This window comes from Nycticebus coucang, chromosome 8 (assembly GCF_027406575.1).
Source record: "Nycticebus coucang isolate mNycCou1 chromosome 8, mNycCou1.pri, whole genome shotgun sequence".
Lineage (NCBI taxonomy): Eukaryota > Metazoa > Chordata > Mammalia > Primates > Lorisidae > Nycticebus > Nycticebus coucang.
Window position 1 is genome coordinate 48,793,164 of NC_069787.1, and position 13,715 is coordinate 48,806,878.

Consider the following 13,715-nt stretch of genomic DNA (forward strand, 5'->3'; position numbering starts at 1 on the left):
CATGGGTGAGACAGTACAAATATGAAGAAGGTAATTTATATCCTCACAGAACTTTATATTCTTGTATGAAGTGGTGACATGTATACCAACTAGAATACAATATAGATCCTAAGCATAACTTAAGGAATGTAAGAGCAAAGTACCATAGTGCCTTAAAAGAAGAACAATTAACTATTATTATTTGGAAAATAATACTTGGGGAAGGCTTCATGAAGGAAATGGCATCTAAAACTTGCCCTTGGAGAGTGGGAAAGGATGGAATGCTGAGGAACGAAGTTGAGGTGGAGGGGCAAGGAATAGCAGAGACACAGAAGCATGGAAATGCAGGGCATGGTGAGAAATGGAAAGAAGCCCAGTGTCGCCACGAGACGGACTGCACCTTGGGCAGGATGTGGGTGATGTGGTCAGAGAAGTAGGCTGTGCTATATACAATGACATACAAATAAGTTTAGAGTTTACTCCGTCAGTAATGGAAACCACCAAGGTATGTGAGCACAGGGATTATCACCAAATTGTGTGCCTGAATCCTGCCACTCACTCCTGTCTTTGGGGATTCTAACTAAAGAAAATTCATACCAAAGAAACAAATATTGATTTTTAATCAATAAATACTCAATATCTCCTTACTCTTGTGTTGGAATTTTCTGCCAGTCCATTTGCTAGAAACCCCATTTTTAAACTTCAATGATTCACTGACTCCACCACAGCCAGATCCATCAAGCAGGTCCAGCTGACTTACCCACTTAGGTTCAGGTGGAGACACAGAAGAGGGAGTGGGCCCGGAGCAGTCACCTCCCTCAAAGAGGCAGACGCTGCCCAGGTGAGCTGACAGATAGAGCATAGGAAACCCAAAAGAGGGCCCATGGTACACAGGATAAGAAAGGGAAGGCTGAATTTAGGCAAGGTCACTTGATCTGTAAGTAAAATGTATGTGCACTTGATCTGTAAGTAAAAAGAATGTCCTCTGACTCATCAAAATAGTGCCTTAAGAGAAGGCACTTAATGGAAGTCATTCCTCCATCAGGTAAGAACTAGGAAAGGCAGTACTAGAGGATTAGATACATCCCCTTTCCTTTGAGCTGAGGCAGAGTAGAAAGAGGATGAAGAAATGGCATAAAAGTCCCCTCCTCCTTCAAGACTGACTGAATTATAGAAAATGCATAGAAGAAGGAAGCATCACTTGGAGGGGAGGCATCCGTGAGATGGTTCCTGGTAGAGCTGATGCATTTGATAATTGGCTGTGGAGAAAAAGGGTAGGAAAGAGATGAAGGCTCTATCCTAGATTACCATAGGGATGGCAGTGCCTATAAACAGAAGAAGCTGGAGGAGAACTATCGAGAGGCAGAGAAATGCCAGTGGAATTCCTCTGGGATGTAAAGATGGCAATGAGTCAGTCATGAAAGTGAAGTGAAGCGAAGAAGTTGTATCAAAAATATTTTTATGCAAGTGAAAGAAACTTAAATTTTATAATTATTTATAGGATCACATAACTGGGAAATTCTAGGAATCTATGGAGATAGAGTCTACTCCAGGGTTCAAACAGTATCACTGGGAATTAGTTACTACACACTCTGACACAGTCTACACAGCATCCAGTGTTAGAGCTGTTACTAAAATTTACATCTCCGAACCGGATGCGGTACCCTAGCACTGTAGGAGGCTGAAATGGGTGGATCGTTTAAGCTCAGGACTTCGAGATCTGCCTGAGCAAGAGGGAGACCCCATCTAATAAAAATAGAAGAATTAGCCTGGCATTGTGGAGGGTGCCTGTAGTCCCAACTATTTGAGCCCAAGAGTTTGAAGTTTCTGTGAGTTATGATACCATGGCACTCTACCAAGGGTGACAAAGTAAGACTTTCTCAAAAAAAAAAAAAAATTCACACATCTCTTGTTTCCTAGGTCAAATTCTGTTTCATTATTCCATCCTACATCAGCCAGATAATTTTTCTAGCAGAAAACTGTCCAACCAGATCATTCTAATATTTGTTAGAAGTATCTACATAGTAGAGGCTAGGTGTGGTTTAAAAGGGGTTAATTATGGATGCCTATGATCACTGCTAGAAACATTTGAAAAAAAATCCAGATTCGTTTAGTTGATTAAACTAAGCCTGTGCTTGATTTTGTTATTGTTGTCATTTACTATTTCATGGATTTCTTTCATTCATCCCAGACTCCCCAAACTCAACCCTTTTCTGCAAATGATCCCACAGGTCAGGAACTGCTGGGATTGAACATCCATAGATGGAAAAACAGTCACTGCCATTGGTAATCAAGAGCCCCTGTTGAAAGAGCTAAATGTCTAACTAGGAAACTGTCACAGTGGTAAAAGGAAAGCAGGGAGAAATTTCATTAGGGGACACGAATCAAATAAAACAGAAGAGTATTTTATTCAGGCCCATTAAAATAGGCAATTAAAAACAATACAGTGGTCCCTGCAGAGAACAACTGAGCAGCTCCTCGCTTAGATAGGCAGAGCACAGTGCACTTGTGTGGCACCTTTCAGACAGGCCCTTCTGAGGCTCTGGCAGCGTGCCACCAGTGTCACCAAGTACATCAGCCCTCATGAGTCAAAGAAGCACTCGGGCTGTGAGTCTCGCCTTATATGATGCTGAGAAAGTAAGTCTGGCAAAAAAGTTTCACATTTAAAAACGAGTGAAGCTGAAGAACCTGAACTATTTGTTTTTGCAGCCTTCATATAATCAATAGGATTTTGAGGGGTACAATCATTAAACAGCTATTACTTGCAAAAATGAAGTAAGACTTGTGGCATGGAAAGATATTGCCAACTAAAAGGCTACCATCACGGCTCTCAGTTAGCATTTAGGAGGGTAAAGACTTATTTACCCCAACTACACTAGTCATTCATTCAGCAAGGCATCATTCAACAAATGATGTTTGGATATTTACTTTGTGCCTGACCTTATTTCAGGCTTGGGATATAGCGGGGCCTAACACATAGGGAAAGTAGTTGGTTCTCCGATATAGCACTGACTCTGCCTGGTCTGAAAGCATTAAGATCCAGCCCCAGGATTAATACCATTCAGGTTCAGGGACGTGCTTTTCCACATCTCTTTCCTTATGTTTTTTAAACAAAAATTGATCGTGTCCAAGTACCATAAAGGTTTGAATGTTGTACCACCGACATCAGAGAGAGATTATGCTTTAGAACCAGGGGAGGATTTGAGAGGTGAAAATGCTTACAGGAAAAGGCAAATTAGTTTAATGGTCAACCTTCTGATATAATACGAATTCAATAGATTGTTGCGCAAGGAAGTATCCTTTCCCATTCACTGGCTTCCCATTGAATTAAATTTCATGGTACTACAGAGTTCTGGAGATAACCACAAATGTAGCACATAGTACTTAGTTGCACACGACAGTTGAAAATTTTGTAAAATTAAATAATTTTCTCTTAATTTGTATACCAAAAGTTTCAGACATTACATGTGTTAAGTGTGATATTTACTACCTTGTGAACTAGATGGACATTGAAAGCTATAAAAGCTAAATTGAAGATAGTTTTCTATTTATAAAAAATTTAATAGGCTGGGTGTAGCAGCTCATTCCAGTAATCCCAGTGCTTTGAGATGCTAAGGTAAGGGGATCACTTGAGGTCAAGAGTTTGAGACCAGGTTGGGCAACCAGCAAGACCCCCATCTCCACAAAAAATTTAAAACAATAGCCAGATGTGGTGGCATGCACCTGTAGTCCTAGCTACTTGGGAAGCTGAGGTGGAAAGATTGCTTGAGCTCAGTAGTACAAGGTTATAGTGAGTTATGATCATACCACTACATTCCAGCCTGGGTGACAAAGTGAGACCATTTTTCTAAAAAACGAAATTAATATATTTGAATAAATGTTTTCTAAAAAATACACTTGAAGTAAATAAAAGTGCTAATTTGAAAATTTTTAAGTTTCTTTTTTGTTTTTTTTTAAGAGACAACATCCCACTGTGTTGTCTAGGGTAGAGTGCAGTGGCATCATCAGAGCTCACCGGAACTTCAAACTCCTGGGCTCAAGCAAGCCTTCTGCCTCAGCCTCCCAGTTAGCAGGGATTTCAGGTATAAGTCACCTTCCTGGCTAATTTTTTTTTTTTTTTTAACAGAGTCTCTCTCTGTCATCCTGAGTACAGTGCCCTGGTGTCAGCCTAGTTCAGGGCAACTTCAAACTTCTGGGCTAAAGCAATTCTACTTCAGCCTCCCAAGCAGCTGGGACTACAGGTACCTGCCACCATGCCCTGCTAATTTTTTTATTTTTTATTTTTAGTAGACATGGGGGTCTTGCTGTTGCTCTGGCTGCTCTTGAACTCCTGAGCTCAAGCAATCTTCCTACTTTAGCCACCGAGAGTGCTGGGATTATAGGCCTGAGACACTGCCCCCAACCTTTTAAAAAGAAGCTGGTTTTGGGCGGCGCCTGTGGCTCAGTGAGTAGGGCGCCGGCCCCATATGCCAAGGGTGGTGGGTTCAAACCCAGCCCCGGCCAAACTGCAACAAAAAAATAGCCGGGCGTTGTGGCGGGCGCCTGTAGTCCCAGCTACTCGGGAGGCTGAGGGAAGAGAATCGCATAAGCCCAAGAGTTAGAGGTTGCTGTGAGCCGTGTGACGCCACGGCACTCTACCGAGGGCGGTACAGTGAGACTCTGTCTCTACAAAAAAAAAAAAAAAAAGAAGAAGCTGGTTTTATTTTATTTTATTTTACTTTATTTTATTTTTACAGATGGGGTCTTGCTATGTTCAAGCTGGTCTTAAAGTCCTGACCTTAAATGATCCTCCTACCTTGACCTCCCAGATTGCTAGGATTACAAACATGAGACACCACACCTGGTCAGGCTTAAAAAAAAAAAAAGAAGAAGAAAATTTAGAGATGTGTTGTGTAGGCTGGTTTTAAATTCTTGACCTTAAGCAATCTTCCCAACTTCTCCCTAAGTATCAGGATTATAGGCATGAGCCACCACATCCAGCCTCATTTATAACTTTAAATGTATACTTTAGACATATAAAAAAAATTTTTTTTAGACATATGATACATGGGTCTCCATTTGTTCTTACTCGAGACCCTGAAAATAACAGAAGTGAGCCTATTTCCCATGAATACAATCTATACACTAGTGAAGCAGGTAAATAATTGATGTTTCAAAAGTGTTAAGTCAGTGTTAAATATGACCAATGGCCAACACAGAGGAAATGTAGATAAGAAAAATAAATCTATTAAAATAGGTAAAAATTTGCTCTTCTGAATCCACTCTGATAGAGCACATTAATTACCAAATACCATGAATTTTTTTTCTTTTTTTTTTTTTCTCTCTCTCTCTTTTTTTTTTTTTATTGTTGGGGATTCATTGAGGGTACAATACAGCGGGGCTGGCTGGACCCTGGGCTCAGATCTCTGCCTGCAAAGCCTGCGCTCTTCCTGTCACAGCGCACAGGGATTTCGATGCTGTAGCCCAGCAGTTCTCAACCTGTGGGTCACGATCCACAGGAAGTGTATTAAATGGCGTGGCATTAAGAAGGTTGAGAACCACTGCTGTAGCCGATGACACCCCCCAGTCCTCAGTGATGATACCTACTCAAGGTCACTGAGACCCCACTGGAGGCCGGGCCCTGGCTGAGCACTTTTCATGGCTTAGCTGGCTAAATCCTAAGCACAACTCTGCAGGATAGGTGCTGTAACAGTCTCCATCCCAGGGGAAACTGAGTCACAGTAAGGCTAAGTGATCTTACCAAGTCTTGCAGCCAGGAAGAGGCAGTGCTGGGGGCTCCCTCTGCAGGCAGTCACACAGAGTCTGGCCTAGTGAGGTCGGCACCAGCATCTACCTATTTCACGGCCCTGGCAAAGGCTCCAGAGTGTGCTTATCAAAACTGCAGGTGTTAAATGGAAATTCAAACCCCAGCACAGGAGACAGTAAGAATGCTTGCCTGCCTGACCCCCTACTAGATGACAAGAACATGAAATATCCCCCTAAGAATTCCTACTACTTATATGGCACAAAAACCTTAAGTCAAAACTAAACTTAACACAGGCCAGGTTTGATACTATGTCCAGCAGATAGAAAAAGCAAATAGAAATTTGTTTTGGAAGAACTAGACTTCAATCTAGACCTTGAAGAATTAGAAAAAATAAAGTTCCAAGTAAAATGGACATCTCAGAGTTAAAAATCACAAAATATATCTGAAACAAAGCACCCAGTTTCAGCCAATGTTTACATCTTTCATAACAAAATAAAAAACATTTCATAAGGCACTGTAGTAGTTGATAATACTCTGGAAGAAAGAACCCAAACCCTCAGTGGGCCATTAATGGAAAATCATGATGCCACCAAAATCAAAAATAAAGACAAACAAACAAAAAACTACAAAATTCTTAGAGATGGCAAAGCACTAACTTAGACATGGATAGATCGAAAAACAATATCAATGTAGGAATGAGCCCAGGCCCAAGATGAAGACGACCCTGGGGGTCCCAGAGGCACACAAGCTGAGACAACCATATTATGTGTTGCCATCCCTCAGTTCTCTTGTCTTTTCTTTTCTTTCTTTCTTTCTTTCTTTTTGAGACAGAGCCTCAAGCTATTGCCCTGGGTACAGTACTGTGGCATCACAGCTCACAGCAATCTCTAACTCCTGGTCTCAAGTGATTCTTCTGCCTCTGCCTCCCAAGTAGCTGGGACTACAGGCACCCGCCACAATGCCTGGCTGTTTTTTGGTTGCAGCCATCATTGTTTGGCAGGCCAGGCTGGATTCGAATCTGCCGGCTTAGGTGCCTGTGGCTTGTTTCACAGGCACTGAGCTCCTCAGTTCTCTTTTCTTCATCCTTTCCCCAAGCAGCATCAAATTATACCTTCCCCAAAGCTCATTCCTATTTCACAAACCTTCAAGCGTTCCCCTGAGCCTCCAGGCCAAGTCTAAAGACTTTCCTCCCTACAAGCTGGTTGTCCTCAACCACCATGAGATTAATTCCTCAATTTACTATACAGAGTCCTTTGGCAGCCAAAATGTCCCTCAGTTTTGCTGTGACAGATCATATTCTCCAAAGATGCAAAAGGGGGCATAGGTCTTTTTGTCTTTGTCTTTGACTTTGGGTAGTTTGAGCATAATGTGCTATGAAGAAGAATTCTGGATTTTTATTGTGTGGGGATTTCCCACCTTCCTGTTTCTGGATGTCTCAGTCTCTTGCTACTCTTTGCAAGTTTTCAGCTATTAGTTTGTAGAATACGTTTTTAACACTTTTTTATTTCCTCTTCACCTAGTGGGACATCAAAGTTTTGATATTTGGTTGCCTTAAGGTATCTCATATATAATGTTGGCTTCGTTCATTTTTTTATTTTTTTCTTTAGTTTTGTCTGACTGAGCTATTTCAAAAGATCTGTCTTCAAACTTCTGAAATTCTTTCTTCTTGATCTAATCTGCTATCAAAGGTTTCAAATGCATTTTTTATTTCTTTTGATGAATTCTTCAGCTCTAGAATGTCTATTTGGTTCTTTTTTCTGTCTATATCTTTGTTAAATTTCTCACACATATCCCAAATTGTTTTTCTGACTTCTTTCAATTGTTTTTCTGTATTCTCTTGTATTTCACTGAATTTCTGCAGTATCATTATCTGAATTCTTTTTCTAGATTTCACAAATTCTTTTTTTTTTAGAGACAGAGTCTCGCTTTTGTTGCCCTCAGAAGAGTGCCATAGTGTCACAGCTCACAGCACCTCCAGCTCTTGGGCTTAGGTGATTCTCTTGCCTCAGCCTCCCAAGCAGGTTGGACTACAGGCGCCTGCCACAATGCCCGGCTATATTTTTTGTTGCAGTTTGGCCAGGGTCAGGATTAAACCCACCACCCTCGGTATATGGAACTGGTGCCCTACTCACTGAGCCATAGGCACCGTCCCACACAAATTCTTTTTTTGATTGAAGTATTGTTGCTGAGTAATTACTGTGTTCCTTTGGAGGTATCATGTTTTCTATGATTTTCATGTTTGTCTTTATGAGATATGTGCACATCTGGTGTAACAGTCATGTCTTTTAATTTTTTAAATTGGCTTTCCTAGGGGAGGAGTTAATCCTGAACAAAATATCTATGGTGTTGGTTACTATATTTTGCCTTGTATAATGTGCTCCTATGTAGAGTGTGAACCCATGTATTAGGCCTGAACTTTCAGGAAAATACCCCTTCAGAAAGTGGCCAGCTCTTGGCTGGGAAAGACATTATCTGGGAAGGGCTGGTACTTCTCTGGTAAACATGCAGATTACACTGTCCTCCCATGGTGTCTGCTCTGTGAAGGCTGGTGCTTCCCTATCTCCCTGGATCCCTATGTCAAGGGCTGTGGACAAGATGGCCATGTATATGGTTCGTGGGACAGGGCTCCAGGTCCCTTCCACACAGCCTGGATCCCTTGGCCCTTGCTCTGCATGGCTGCAGCCCACCTCACCAGTTCCCTATTTGCAGTGCTCTGTAGAGGCTGCTTCAGCATACTTTCCCCAGATCCTGTGTCTTCCAGACTGGAATCCCATGAACCCAGTAGGCCCATATGGAAAGGCATAGCAGTCCTGGAAGGCCCATTGGGCTCCCCAACTCCTGAGCCATACTACCCATGCATAATGCACATCCTTATATTTCCCTCAATTTTAGGCATTATTAGGCAAATTTATGCTTATTATACATGGCAAAGTACTACAGCTTTGATTCTTGGTACATGTAATAATAAAGTCTCCACATGACATTTTCAGTGGGCAGTATGCCTATCCTTGGGACCCAGGGCATCAATGTTAGCAAGTCTGGTCAGGCTGATTCTTGGGCTTCCTGGTAGTTGGTTCAAGAGCTAACAGTGATAGACTGGGCAGGTGGCTGAGTTCTCAGGGCCCTGAGGAGTGAGTGATGGCAATAGCAGAGAGAGGAAAACCCTCTGGCTACCAAGAAGTCTATAATGCTATTGTCAGTGGCCACAATGAGCTGTCAGTCCTGGAGATGGCATGTGTGGGTAGTTGTTAGCTGTAGCGATAATGACAGGCTGGGTAGACAATGCTCAGTTGCCATGAGTAGTGGCCTGGGCTAGGTGGTCTCTAGACACCCAAATAGTGTGTTCAGGGCCTGGGGGTACAGAGCTGGGCCTAGAAGACCCATCCTAGGCACCCAAGTAGTACATGTAGGTGCTGACTGTGTCAGGCATGGGTGAGATGGTTCCAGGTCCTCAGAAGAAGGCCTAGCTGTGGGCAGTGTGGTTGGGCTGAAGCTGTGCTCCTTACAAGCCTGAGGTTGTTTTGATGGAAGCAGCTGCACAGGGTTGGATGGGAGTCTATCCTCTTTTTGTGCTTTAGTCCCAGCAATGAGAGTTCACTGCACTAGATGCACGTGGTGCCTTTGTTGCTGCCAGCAGCAAGGTCATTGCAAATGGCTCTCACTGCAGCCTTGGTGTCAACAACTGGCCTAGGTGGTGGATGTCATTGGGGCTCCAGGATAAGGAGACACAGGGGCTGTTGAGCCCTCAGGCAAGATGGTCTAGCAGGATCTGTGCTTGCAATATGGTGCCTTGATTTAGCTTCCTAGCATACTGGATGGGGGTATGAGACCCAGTATGAACTCCCCCAGGCAGCTCCCTATATTACCCCCATGGCCTGTGAATATCTGAGGGATCTTCCATGGCTAGGACTGCAGGAGTCTGCAGTGGAAATGTGAACCACTGGTGAGCTCCCACTTACCCTTTCCCTGTACTGGGGAGCCTTTCAACCACTCCACCTTTCCTCTTGAAAAAGCTGCCACACACCCCTCATATTGTTTGCTGTAGGGGTTTCCTGTCACTTCTCTGTGGAATTTCAATGTTCTCTTTTAGATGATCTATTCAAAGTGTGATTATCTACCCACCATTTTATCTTCTCTGTGGAGAAACCAAGTAACAGATGCCTCTATCCAGCCAGGTTGAAGCTCCTGTATGCTTCTGATGCCTGTGCTTCTGAATGTTCCCAGGCAATCTTTGCTGAGACTCATAAAACTAAAATTAAAACAACCACATGGTCCAGTAAGCCCACTACAAAGATAAGGAAAGAAGTATATCGAGGAGATATCTGCACCTGGTGTTAACTGCAGTATTATTCACAATAGCTGATATAGGGAGTCAACTAGGCTAAGCATCCACATATGTATACCATGGAATACTATGCAGCCTTAAAGAAAGATGGAGACTTTACCTCTTTCATGTTTACATGGATGGAGCTGGAACATATCCTTCTTAGTAAAGTATCCCAAGAATGGAAGAAAAAATACCCAATGTACACAGCCCTACTATGAAACTAATTTGGGACTCTCACATGAAAGCTATAACCCAGCTACAACTTAACAATAGGGGGAAGTGGGAAAGGGGGGGGTGGGTAGAGGGAGGGGAATTGGTGGGATCACACCTGTGGTGCATATTACAGGGGTATTTGCGAAACTTGGTAAATGTGGAATGTAAATGTTTTGGCACAGTAACTGAGATGGCGCCGGAAAGGCTATGTTAACCACTTTGATAAAAATGTGTCAAATGGTTTATGAAAACAAAAAAACAAAAAAAACAAAAAAAAATGATTGGATAAAGACAATGTGGTATATATGTACACACACACACACACACACACACACACACCCCACAATGAAATTCTATTCAGACATAAAACTAGAATAAAATTCTGTCATTGATAGAAACATGGATGAGCCTCAAGGACATTCTATTTAGTGAAATAAGTCAGGTACTGAAAGATAAATACCAGTTGTTCTCACTCGTATATGGAAGCTAAAATAGTTGAGCTCATGGAAGTAGCAAACAGAATTGTGGTCATTACAGGCTGGGAAGGGAGGGTGAAAGGGGTATAGGAAGTACTTAAGCCACAGATACCAAAATACAGGTAAATATAAGAAATTTGTTCTAATGCTCTATACCACAATAGGGAGACTACAGTTAATAATAATTTATTGTATAATTTCTAATAGTTAGAAGATAAGACTTTAAATTTTAATACCAACACTAAGATAAATATTTGGGGTGACAGATTTGCTAAGTACTCTGATTTGATTATACAGTGTATATATGTGCTGAAATACCAGCCCATATCACATAAAAATGTATAATTTAATAAATAAAGTAGAAAAAAGTGAATAAATAGGCAAATAAGCACTCTAATAAACCTTTAATGAGAGCCCTAGAAAGGAAGGGGGGTGGGGGGAGAGAGAGAAAGCACCAGGAGAAAATAATGGCTAAGCTTTTCCCAAATCCATTAAAATATAGCAACCAAGTATCTGAAGTAACTCTAAAAACACAAAGAAAGCAACACATTGGCATATTACAGTTAAGCCACTGAAAAACAATGAAAAAAAGCTTAAAGAAGCCAAGAAAAAAAAGACACATAACAACACATAAAAAATGGTTATGATAAAAGACATTTTCCTATCAGAAATAATGGAAAACAAAAGAAAATGAAGCACTATCTGAAAAGTTAAAAAGTATTTTTTCTATAAATTTCTGTATCTAGTGAAAATAAACTTAAGATAAACATGTATGAAAGCTGAAAGCATTAACAACAGACACAGAAATAGGTATATATTTATAAGAATAGATGGCTCATGAAAGATAGCAACATGTATGGAAATGGAGGCCATTATCTTAAGAGGAACAACTTAGATACAGAAATAAAATACAGAATATTCTCACTTGTAAATAGGGTTCTCTCTCTGAAGTAGGAAATCAATAACATGGACACATGGAAGCAGAGAACAGAATGATGAACAGTAGGGCCTCAGGGGATGAGGTGGGTGGGAGCTGAGTGGGGAAGTGGCTGATGGGCAGTTGCTTGGTGACCACAATGTGCCTTGCTCCAGTGTTGGGTGCAGTGAAGGCCCTGACTTCATCATGATGCAGCATGTCACTACAGCAAAGTGATACGGGCAAGCCACACATGCAGCAACAATGTACACATCGAGGTGTGCATACAGGGGTTTCCATACACATTCCACTAATTTTCATACTACCATAAACATATATAAATAAAAGATAAGTTAAAATATAGGAACGAAGACCAAAACAATGAAAAAAACCAGTAACAAATATAGTAGATATTAAGTTTATAATAAGCACCTTATACATCAGTGTTCTAATTACACCATTAAAACTCTGATACTGCCACAGGGGAGCAACAAACACAATCTAATCATATGTTGTTTGCAATAAACACACGTCAAATATAATGATACACAGATTAAAAACAAAGGGACAGAGAAAGGAACACCATGGTAACACTGACCAAAAGAGAGGGAGTGGCTATACTAATTCCAGACAAAGCAGGTTTCAGAGCAAGGAAAATTATCAGGGATAAAGAAGGGCATCAATCACATGAGAAGAAGGTCAACTCACCAAGAACACACAATCATCTATAATGGTTATGTGTCTAGCAACAGAGCATCAATATTCACAAGAGAAAACTGATAGAACTGCAGTGAGGAAGAGATGACTCCATAATTACAGCTGGAGATTTCAACACCCTTCAGTCAGGAATGAATAGGCCTAGTGGGCTGAAAATAAGCTAGGACATAGTGGAACTCACCAGCACTGTCCATCAGCTGGATCTAATTGACATGTATGGACTATTTTATCTCGAGCAATGGGAAAAATACAATTCTTCTCCAGGTGAGGAGGAACATTCACAAAGACAGACCACATTCTGGGTTACTAAACGCACCTTAATGCAATTCTTAACAAAAGAAATAATATATTGTGGGCTCCAAAACTGCAATAGAATTAAACATCAATAATAGAAGAATAGTGAGAAAATTATCAAATACTTAAGAGGTTAAACAACCTACTTCTGAATGATATGTGAGTTAAGAAGGAATTACAAGAAATGTAAAAACATTTTGTATTAAAAGAGAATGGGAAACCAACTTACCAAATTTTGTGGTATGCAGTGAAATCAGTGTCTTCAGGGAAATTTAGGGCATTAAATGCAAATATTAGAAAAGAAGACAGGTCTAGAAATCAATCATCTAAGCTTCAGACGCAAGGCACTGTGGTCACTTTAGGAAATTAGAAACCAAAGAGCAAATTAAATTCAAAGTAAGCAGAGGAAAAGAAATGGTAAATTTAGAGCACAAATATGAAAATACAAACAGAATATCAATAGAGAAAATCAATGAAACCAAAATCTGGTTCTTTCAAAAGAGGTCAACAAATTGATAAATCTTTCACCAGAAATAAAAGAAGCATTATCAGTACTAATGCCATGAACATCAAAGAGACAATAATGGAACTATGAACAGCTGTAAGCCCATCACTTTGATAACTTAGGGGAAAATGACTAACTCCTAGAAAGACACAAACTGCCAGAACTCACACAAGGAGACAGAGAGAAGCACAACGGACCAATATCTATTAAAGCAGCAGAATTAACAATTCATGGTGTCCCATGAAAATAAACCACCAGGCTCATAGGGTTCCTCTGGTGAATTCTACCAGTTAAGGAAGAAATTACACCAAATTCTTTAAAATATTCCAGAAGACAGAAACAGAGGGAAGACTTTCTTTCTGCTTTCTCATTGTATGAGGCAGAATCACTCTAAGACATTACAAGAAAGGAATATTACAGAACCTATCTCAAAAACATAGACGCAAAATCCTCAACAAAACATAGTAGATAGGGGCGGCTCTTGTGGCTCAATGGAGTAGGGCGCTGGCCCCATATGCCAGAGGTGGTGCGTTCAAACCCAG